Below are 11,730 nucleotides of genomic sequence, written 5' to 3'. Positions count from 1 at the left end.
CGTACTGTCATAAAGGTACTTCTGTGGAGGCTAGTGTGTATATGTCATGATGAAAGCTTATGTCATTAATAGTTTTCTTTCTTTGCTCTTTACAAAAAATCAAAATAATAAGACTTTCGTTATCTTTTGTCAGATTTCATATTTTCTTGAGAATTTTTTTAAAAATGTATCTGGAAAGTAAACATAAAAAATACGATAATTTAAAAAATGAAATTTGGGTCTCCATCTAAAGAATTTATATATTCTTAGTTACTACTCAGTAATTTTTAATTATTCATAAATGATTGTAAGATAAATTAGTTTTACAGTGTAAAAGTGCGAGTTTGCTCCATTTACAGAAGGGTTTACTTGCTATTCTCTTTGTATAATTCTCCCAGCTTTAAACTACAGATACAGAACATTACATAAGACAGCGAATTTCAGTCTTAACCTAAAGCTCGAGGCTGGAGAAGAGGTCACTAAATTACCGTTTCCATAGTTACACACTGGTCAGATAGAGCAGTCTCCCGCAGGTATCATTCCCTATAGATGAATTAGAGGCCAAGTAAACTGCCTTCATTTCATGAGCTCTACTAGTGTAGTATAGATGAAATAAGTTTTAAATTGCAAAAGTTGTCTCTTTTGTAACCAAAGTGCAAATCAATAAAGAAATATAATGACATGTAAAATTACATGAACAGCAATGAAGGATCTTTTCACGAGAGTCGCAAAAGATTGAAACTATTTAACGAATTTCATAAATTTCATTTTAAATAAACTTAAATGTAAGATTATGTTATGTGTATCACATGACAGAAATGATATTCAATAAAAAGCATAAAAATAGGTTACATAATTGACTTTAAATTACATTCGTCATTACACCTTCAATTCATATGTCGTCATGCCGGCATTTGCTGAGTTACTGGGTGTTATTAAACGTATCATATAGTTACGTATGATACTGGAAAATATCATATGGGTATATTAATCTTAAGAGGAGCAACATTGGCTCAGTGGTTAGCGTCTCAGACCTGCGACCGAAAGGATGCAGGTTCAACCCCTGCCATCGGATCAAATCCTCGACCTTATTGGAAAATAATGAGATAACAAGTACATTCTACAAAGACATGGAACCTATTACCTCCACTGAAACGTACGAAATGATCATCTAAATTTGCAACAAGTGATCAGGAGAAGTGCGACCTGTTGAACTCGGAAGTTTGATATGTTACACGTTTAAAAAATTATGATAAACAGTTACCGCATTTTGAAGTTAGAAATGAAACTTTTATTTCTGCCATCATTATATATAAACAAGAAATTATAGATGTAGTAACTAGTCTTGACCTAAACAAAACCGCTGGAACCAATCCAATAAGTAATAAACTTGTACAAGTATAGTTGAAGAAATGTATGTTCCATTGCAAATACATTTAAATAAATCACTCCCAGCCAGCGTGTTCCTAACACAGTGCAAGCTAGCGTATGACATACCGATGTATAAGAAAGGAGATAAAACACTACCGTCTAAATGCAGACTAATTGTTGACTTCAGCTAAATTATATACACTATTCATAAGTCCAACCTTAGAATATACTTCTGGAGTCTGGGATAATTGTTCTATTGAAGATTCGGAAAGATCAGAATAAAGGGGGGAAAATCAGATGGAAGATGCACGGATCGTTCCAGATCTATACCCATTAATTCTTCTAGATAGTCTCTTTATGCGGAAACTGCTTGGTTTGCACAACGAAGGAAAAGGAAGAGATTATGCATTATGTATTCGATTATAAATACTCAAGTACCTAACTATTTAAACGAACTTCTTCCACAAAGGAGATATGAGGCATCTAATTATCGTCTACGTTACTCTCAAAGTATCACACCAATCTCAACCAGACTTTATATTTTCACACGACCTTTTACCATATACGATTCGTCTTTAGAACTCTCTGCCTGATGATATCCGAAATCCTCCAAATCTTTCTATTTTTAAGAAACGTTTCTCTAATTTAACTAACGGGTCATCACACAAGCAGAAAGACATCTTATTGTAGGTGAGTAGTCACGTCACTTTTCAATGATAAATCTAGACTTAACCAAGAAGTGTATTGAAAGGTAGAGCGAAAGAGCTGGGATCTTTGGCATTAGGTAAGGGGCAATAGACAAAGTGTTCAACTTCTTCATTATCATAAGCACATGCACACGTGAAAGAGTTAACTAAATTCACCATGTAAAGGTCGGATTTCAGGAGACTACCTGCTTGTCTAAGTTTAGTATGTAGGATATTAAGGTGACATTTGTCAGTAGCGTAATTTTAGCGTGATGACCCGTTAGTTGAATTAGAAAAACGTTTCTTAAAAACAGAAAGATTTGGAGGATGAGAAACCTATAAACTAATATCAAATGTGTTAACATCGGTGGTTCTTTACAATTGGCATGACTTATTTGGTTATATACAAACCATCAAAAAACGGCAAGGGTAGAAGCGGGTAGCAAAGATATGAAGATCGGTAAGTCGCAAGCAATACCGAGACAAAAAAGGCAACTTTCAAGGTAGCATTTTCACACATTTATATTGACACGGGTCGTTTTAGACTAATGAGAAACCAATGACTGGATATCAAATAGGTCCAAATCTTTGTAGCTTTTTTTACGATTAACATGACATATTTAGCCTTATAGAAAACGATCATGTTACAAGGATATAGGCGCACGGACAGAGAAATGAAGATGTACTTAATAAGATACATACACATAATTTTTACTGTTTTATTGCTTAAGTATATGCTTCATATCACTAGTATCAGCATCGAGGTATGTGATACCATCGCAAAACAGCAATACTAGAGGCACGTAACAAGGATATGAAGATTGGTAATGGTAAAGTCGCAAAGGATACTGGGTAAAATATATAAACTTTTCTAGGTTGCATTTTCACACATTTCTGTAGGCATAGATCAATTTAGACTGATGAGAAACCTACCAAATAATACCAGATTTGTCAAAATCTGTGTGTGCTTACGATTGGTATGACTTATTCGACTCTAAGATAAACGTTCGTGTTGTAAAGATCTAGGAGCACTAACATTCAAATGATTATCATCGAATTATATGGTACCATCTCAAAGCGGCAAGGATAGAGGCACGTAGGTAGAATATAGAATATGATGATCCGTTGATGATCCGTAATATCGCAAGCGACACCAAGTAAAAAATATCAACTTTTTTACTTGCATTTTCACACATTTATATATTTCACAGATCAATTTAGACTGATGAGAAACCTATCAATTGATATCAAATTCGTCTAAATCGCGTTTTTAAAAAATTACTAATGTTATAACTTATTTGCCTATATGGAAAACGCTCATTGAGGAAGACATTGAGCGGACATACAGACACACAAAGATGTACTTTATAAGATACATACACATATTATATATTGTTGTATAGCTTTCCTTATATGTTTGAGATCTATAATATTAAAATTGAAATATGTGGTACCGTGGCAAACTGCAATGGTAGAGGCACGTATAAGTCGCAACCGATATCGAGTCAAAAATACAAACTATTTTATTTTCATTTTCACACATTTCTGTTGGCACGTATCGATTTAGACTGACGAGAAACCTAACAATTGATATCAAATTTTGCTAAATCGGTGTTTATTACTATTGTAATGACTTATTCACCTGTTTGTTAAACGATCGTATAGAAGACATTAGGAGAAAAGACAGACAAATGAAGACGTACTTAATAAGATACACACACATATTATTTACTGTTGTACAGCTTTAATTATATTCTTCAAATTTATAGTATTAGCATCGAAATATGTGGTACAATCGCAAAACGGCAATGGTAGTTTCACGTACCAAGGATATGAAGATCGGTAATGTCGCACCCGATATTCAGTAAAAAGAACAATCTTTTTTATTTTGCATTTTCACACCTGTCTATTGGCAGAGATCGACTTAGAATCATGAGAAACGTATCAATTGATATCAAACTTGTCAACATCGTTGGTTGTTTGCGATTGGTATGACTTATTCGCCTATATGGAAAATATTCGGTTAGGAAGGCACTAAACGCAAGGACGTACAAATGAAGACGTACTTCATAAGACGCATACACATTATTTACCGTTGAACAGCTTTTATTATATGTGTCAGGTTTATAGAATTAGCATCGAAAAAATGTGATACGATCGCAAAACGGGAATGGCAGATGGACGTAGCAAGGATACGATGATCGGTAACGTTGCAAGCGATACTGAGTGAAAAATACCAACTTTTCTATTTTGCATTTTCACCCATTTATATTGGCACAGATCTATTTAGACTGATAAAAATTTATCAACTGATATCAAACGTGTCAAAATCGTTCTTTGCGATTGGTATGACTTATTCGCCCATATGGAAAACTTTCGTATAGGTCAGATGTAGGCACACGGAAAGACAGATAAAGATGTGCTTAATAAGATACATACACATATTTTATAATTATGTACAGCTTTAATTCTATGCTTCAGATCTATAGTATTAGCATGGACGTATGTGCTACCATCGCAGAACGGGAACGGTATATGAACGTAGCAAGGATATGAAGATCAGTAAAGTCGAACCCAATATTCAGTAAAAAGTACACTTTTTTGTATTCTGCATGTTCACACATGTCTGTTGGCACAGATCGAGTTAGACAGATGAGAAACCTATATATTAATATGAAATTTGTCAAAATCGGTGTTTATTTACTATTGGTATGACTTATTCGTGTATATCGAAACCGTTCGTAGAGGAAGGCATTGGGCGCACGAACATACATTATGAAGACGTACTTAATAAGAAGATACATAAACATATTATTTACTGTTGTACAGCTTTAATTACATGCTTCAAATCTATAGTATTAGCATCCAAGTAGGTGCTACCATCCCTAAACGGGAAGGATGGAAGCATCAAGGATACGAAGATCGGTAAAGTCGCAAGCGACAATGAGTCGCAAATAGCAACTTTTTTATTATTCATTTTCACACATTTTTTTTAATTATTTTTTTTTTTTTTTTTTTTTTTTTTTTTTTTGCACAGATCGATTTAAACTGATGAGAAACCTATAAATTGATATCATATATGTCGAAATCGGTGGTTGTTTACGATTGGTACAACTTATTTACCTATATGGAACATGTTCGTGTAGGAAGGCATTTTGGCGCACGGAAAGACAAATGAAGACGTATTTAATAAGATATATAAACATGTTATGCTGTTGTTTAGTTTTAATTTTATGCTTCAAATCAGTAGTCAGCATCGAAGTATGTTGTAAACTCCCCCTCCCCTTAGTATGCAACTGCAAGCACACTTTGTCAAATGCTAAAAGGCACTAACTTTCTTGAAAATTATAATAATCCAAAAAAATTCCGGATTCGTATATTATAACGTTATAATGCGCTTTCATTTTCCGTCAGGTGGGTCTCCAGGTTGAGTTGTTATGAACAACAGGAAACAGTATCGTACATTCTTTGCTAAGCGATCGCTCAGGTGGTGCAGTGTCTGTACAGAGCGTCCGCCTTGGATGCGAGAGGTCGCGGATTCAAACCCCTGCCGAATCACACTAAAGACATAAAAATGGTACTAGCAGCTGCCTCTTTTGGCGCCCATCATTAAGATATTGGTGTGAGGATAATGTGATTGGGTGGGACAAAATGCTGTATGTTTGTGGCATGATGCCACATTGCTAGACATCATTATAAACTGTCACAATGCAGACATGGTAGCGATATGATTGCATTTTTTTTTAAAGCTACGTTAAAAATTACACACACACACACACACACACACACACTTTGCTTAGTTATTTGCTATTTGAAGAGATGGAATATTGTTCATATTTCAACCGCTTTTTATTAATGATCATCGATGTGACCAACATATACGATAATAATACTCCCGATGATGATGATGATGGTTGTTGTTCTGATTTCTGTATTACTACTGCTCCATGGGTATATTATATATCGAACTTGAAAACAGAAGCACTACCAGCAATAAAGCAGCTTTGAAAACAAATCGCACTTAATCGATATCAATATATATTGACATCAAAATGAACGTCAAATGCTCTGTGCAACTGTATCGAAATGAACTATTACATGCTGGTTTTTTTTTTTCTTTTTTTTTTGGGACAGTTTTAGACCGAAAAAAGTAGTACTTCAAGGCTCTGTCTATGGTATAAATATGTTCATGTACACTTTTCCATTGTAACTTTAAGTGTATAGACTGCAAATACGATGAAGCACAAATCGAGGACGTCGAGTGTTAGCATTGGAACAATGTTACTACTTCGGTCGAGAAGGATAACGACCTATATATGTATTCCTGCCCACTACCATGTAGGATGTATCAAACTGTATATTACTCAAGCGCTCTTTGTCGAGCGTGCTGGTGTGTGTGTACAAAAACAAATGGAATATAATAACTTTAACTGAAATATATACAATTAAATTCTATATAAAAGTGATGCGGCACCTGGGAGTAAAGCAAAAATGGAAGAAACAAATTTCCGGATCGCTGCTATCAACAGCAATGGGATAGACAAAGCGAAAGCAGACAAAGTAGCCAAAGAAACAAACTTTGGTGTAATAATGATACAAGAAACACACTATAGAATTAAGCCAGAGTTCGAAATTTTAGTAGAAGACAAACTTAACGCAATAAAGATATGCAACAATTTTGCAAATAATGATATTAGAGTTGGTTGCAACAATAATATTTTTAAAAAGCTGGGAAAGGTTTGAGGAGGGGGGAATTTTTTAAGGGACGGTTGCTACGTGTTAAAATGTTTAATTGGCATATTATAAATGTGTACATGCCAGCTAATAGAAATAAGAAACTAATTTTAAAGAAAACTTATACACCTACCTACAACAATATTCGATGGAAAATCTAATCATAGGGGGAGATTTCAACTGGGTAACTATAAATTAAACCAGTCTAGCAGGATTGATAAATTTTACGGAAATTTTTATGATCCATTAATATATATTAATACTGCAATAACCAACCAAAAGCTATCAGACCATTTCATGCTCACTATTGACCTAAAAATGAAAAAAATAGAAAAATGTGGGTCAGGACTATGGAAACTAAATAATAAGATTTTAAATGACAAAGAATATGTCGAAATAATAATTAAAAAAAGAAACTGAAACCGTCAAAAATGAAGAAAATATTAATATAATAATTGATTGGGATGTTTTAAAAAACAAAATAAAAGGAATAAATATTCAGTACTCAAATAGAGGGCGGAAAAACCCCAGAAAAAAAAGACAAACACGAACTCAAATTAGAACTAAGCAAAACAACAAACGACGATGGAGAAAGAAAAAAAAACGATTGACAGACAAAATTAAAATCGTTGAAGAAGACGAAAATCAGGGGAGAATAATAAGGGCTGGAAAATTTACAGAGATCTACAACGAGGCAAAAAACGTATATAAGCGAGAAGAATTTAGAAAAGGGGGTGATACAATTTTAAACAATATCAAAATAAACAATGTAACCCATACTGTAAAAGAAGATATCCTAAATAATATTTCCAAATATTATAAAGAACTATACACCACACACCACACAGAACATATACTTCAGCACAATCGACAGCTACTTAAAAAATGTCGACTGTGAGATGACATCAGCAGTACATAGAGACCAATGTGATGATGTCATCTCAGATGAAGAAATCACAAAAAGTATATCAACACTCACAAAAGTCACCAGGGAAAGATGGACTCATCGTGGAATTCTACCAAAAGTTTCACGGTGAACTGACGCCGATCTTAAACGCTTTGTATAATAATATAGTTTTAAGTAAAAATAAAATGACTAAATCTATGAGGGAGGGAGTTATCACAATTATATACAAAGGGAAAGGGAATAGAGACGAGATTAAAAACAGGAGGCCTATATCACTTTTAAACACGGACTATAAGATTTTAAGTAGGATTTTAACAAATACAGTAAAGGGTAGGATAAACAAGATAATTAATGTAAATCAAACTTGTGGGGGAGGGATATACAAAACAATATTTTAAACATTAAAACTATAATTAACTACATAAATGAAACTGGTATGATGAGTGCTATGGTACTCTTCGACCAGGAGAAAGCTTTCGACTGATTTGAACAAAACTGTATAAAGAATGTTTTTAAAAAATTTGGTTTCGGACCCAATTTCCAAAATGGACCAAAATCCTACACACTGGGATAATTAAACGGGAAATGCACGAAAGAATTTGAAATACAACGATCAGTGATACAAGGATGTCCACTATCAATGCTAGAATACGTAATGGCAATATAAATCCTACGTCACACGATAAGAAACAACCCAGATGTGCAAGCAGGGGCGTATTAACCATTAAGCAGACTAAGCACGTGCATAGGACACCAGGGCCAAAGGGGGCACCACAAAGTTGAGAAAAGGGTGAAAAGAAAGAAAGAAAAAAGAATGAAGATTTGTAAAAAAAACTGATACAACTAGTGCAAATTGATCATGATGTTCTGTTTCTTGATCATGTTACACCCTAGGGTTATCTTCTCAGGTGTACGTGGAAAAGAGGGGCGCGCCAAGATTTGTCAGTGCTTAGGGCACCAGTGAGCCTTAATCCGCCCCTGATTATACAAGGCATACAAATACCAAACCTAAAAAAGAATTAAAAAATGCTCTAACATGCATATGATTGCAACATCTTTATAAGAGAGGGGAAATGCTATAAGCGTCGGGTTCCAAAATAAACCACAACAAGCACGAAATCTTAAAAATAGTTAACTGGAGGGGCAACCACCCTGGATTATCGCCCCCACACACACACACTTACTGAGAGACACTGTAAAGGCTCTAGGGGTTTACTTTGGTAATAAAAAAAGAAGCTGTAGAAAATTATGAACATATTATCAATAAAATAAGAGAAAATGTGAAAATCTGGCCATGGCGCCATTACCTATCATGGAGCGGGCCCAAGTGGCCAAGACTTATTTATACTCAAATATTAACTACATAATTAAATCCATAGATATGGATAATACAATTTTAAACAAAACAGACAACGAAATAATAGATTATATATGGAATCATAAAATGCATCATGTAAAAAAAGAGACATTATATAGGGCCAAAAGTAGAGGGGGCTTGGGGTTTCCGAGCCCTCTACTACTATAATTAACTAACATAATCAATAGATTAAAAAAAAAATGCACTCAGACCCGGCTACAGCGTGAGAAGCACCGTACATCTACTGGTTCGGCTTCACCTTGAGAAACCGACCAGAGATATACAAAAATAACAAATTAATATAAAAAAATCGAAGTGCCACGCAAACATATGAGAACTAATTTTAAAATATAGAGACAAAACAGATTTATGCAAAATTTAATAAGTAAAAGTCACGCTTGGATTAGGGAGGAGGTAACCAAAAATATAAAATGTAGAGTAGAGCAGGACAACTGAGGGGGTAAATTGGACAAAAAATTGGAAAAATTGGGGAAAATAAGATCTGTCAAAACACAAAGTATAATTTTTAAATACCTGCACAACACCTGGCTAACAGGCGAAGAAACAATCAAACATCGTATGCTGAGGATAATGCCGAAATGCCCTTTGTGTAAAACAGCGAACTTCACCAAACTACATACGATTGTCCAATGTGATAAATCTAAACATAATAGGATAAAGTTAATAATGAAAATTTGCAAAAAATATAAGTATAACAAAAATAACATTTCATTCATAGATTTAGACTACGAAAACAAAATCGTTCTAAAATGTATAGACTATATAGTAACTACGATGATATCCTGTGGACAGGTGATAAAGATTTTTAAATAAGATACGTGGTAAAAATAAGAATATTAACCACAACAAGAACTCAGTACGTCTTACGACGAATAGATACTTACCGTCAGGTTGATATAACGCAATTGATGTTGGAATTGGGGGAGAGAGGGGGAGGGAGGAATAGGTATTACAGACCGAAGGGTCGCGTAGCGCAATTGCGAGCTGATGCCATACCCATACCCCCTCCTCGCACCCCACAACAGCCATATTTCAAAGAAAATTTCAAATTCTATTTCAAATATTTCAAAGAAACCCATATAACTTTTTTTTTTTAAAAGAGAAAAGGGAAGAAAGGAAGAAAGAAAAAAATAAAAGAATTTTGTAATTTAATTTTTTTTCTTCTTTCTCTGAAAGAAAATTCTAAAGACATATATAGGAAGGGATACAGGGAAAATATAAGGGGGAAGTAAATGGCGATGACATCATGGGGTTAAGTCACAGGGCTCAGTGAAGTGCATAGGCCCATCATGAGTCTTTGAAAACACCCAATGTAGAACATAAACAGACAAAATAAAGACACAAATACATACTGTATAACACTTAGTTTAAAACCCTACTAACTTCTCCCGCACTGCATGGTTGACCATTATAGAATAATGTGGTCTCATAAAAACGTTTGGATCTTTCAATAAAGCATAATCAGATAAACTAAATAAAGGAGGCCTAACGCGACCCAGGAAAAACTCATAGAGAATAAAGAAGCGTGAACCTTGGATCGAGCGTAACCTACCTATCAACATCTTTAAAGACTATTATGAGGAACGACACATATTATCACTCGAATAATAAAATAGGAAATTATTTTTTTTAAACAAAATCTAAATAGTACACCATTCCATCGTCAAAATTAGAAAACCATAAAACAAATTAAAAGATACAATATAACATCATAAAGGAAGAAATACAACTGGGAAAGATATTTGATCTATACTTGCTGTCTCAAACATAAAGAAAATATAGCATACACACAATATAACACCATTACATATAGCAAACACTGAGACCTAGGCGACATATAGCAAAGGTTACAAAACATTTCAAGGGAATGAACTTCGAGCAAGGTGAGGGAAACCAGACTCGGACGAACAACCCTTTAGATAACACTATGGAAACATAAATACCCCATCAAAAATTCTAAAAACTAAATTTTTTATATAAAATTTTGTTTTAATAAAACGTAGAACACATCTGAGGGGGAAATACACAAATATAAAATACTTTTTATTTTTTTGGGGAAATGGGGGCATCTGTCCGTTGCCCCCCCCCACTCCCCAAAAAGTGTGTGTGTGTGTGTGTGTGTGTGTGTGTGTGTTATTATACCCATTACATTACTTGCAAAATATATATGGTGCTGACATTTTCGGCAAGAGGGAGACCTACCGATATTCTGCATATAATTATTTTAATGTTTTTCAGAGCGAGAGTATTGGGGCCTGATCTGTTCAATATATTTCTCAACTGATACAGCAGGTATAATCAGAGGCGTAGCTGGGGGGGGGGGGGAAGGGGAGTACATATGTCCCCAGGCGCCAAGGTACAGGGGCGCCAAAATGAGGCTTACAACGTTACATTATAATAAGTAAACAAGGGTAATATTCAAAAATGTGATTAAACGGGGAGGGGGCTGGGGCGCCAATTTTATAGTTCGTCCCCGGGCGCAAAATATCATAGCTACGCCTCTGGGTATAATAGAGACCCCCCCCCCCCCCCGAGTTTGCCACAGAGCGCTCGTGTAATATACGGTTTAATACAAAATACATGATTGTGGGCAGGAATATACAAAATTTGGTCGATATACATGATCGTTGGTATCTATTCAAACGAGGGCCATGAAATACATTAGCAAATTCCTA

Source organism: Sinohyriopsis cumingii, chromosome 11 (genome assembly GCF_028554795.1).
Source record: "Sinohyriopsis cumingii isolate HCF-2022 chromosome 11, ASM2855479v2, whole genome shotgun sequence".
In the NCBI taxonomy this organism is placed as follows: Eukaryota; Metazoa; Mollusca; class Bivalvia; order Unionida; family Unionidae; genus Sinohyriopsis; species Sinohyriopsis cumingii.
This window is presented reverse-complemented; position numbering follows the sequence as displayed.